The following is a 539-nucleotide window of genomic DNA, read 5'->3' on the forward strand; positions in this document are numbered from 1 at the left end:
TATGCCTGTATGCATGTATGTATGTATGCATGCATGTTGTATGTATGTATGTATGTATGTATGTATGTATCTATGTATGTACGTATGTATGCCTGTATGCATTTATGTTTGTATGTATGTATGCATGTATGTGTCTATGTATGTTTGTATGTATGCTTGTGTGTATGTATGCATGCATGAATTGCACATATGCATGTGTGTATATATGCATGCACACATGTGTGTATATATATTTATATGCGTATGAGTGTGTGTCTACGTGAGACCTGTGGGAGTATTGTTTATGTGGTTATATATATGTATACACTCAAATCTATATGTACACACATACGTTTAAATATCTGCATAATATATATACATATATATACATAAATACATATAAATATATACATATATATATACACATACATATATACACATACATACATATATACATATATACATGTATACATATGTATATACATATATACATATGTATATACATATATATACATACATACATATATACATATATACATATGTATATACATATATATTAT

Source organism: Octopus sinensis, linkage group LG2 (genome assembly GCF_006345805.1).
Source record: "Octopus sinensis linkage group LG2, ASM634580v1, whole genome shotgun sequence".
NCBI lineage: Eukaryota > Metazoa > Mollusca > Cephalopoda > Octopoda > Octopodidae > Octopus > Octopus sinensis.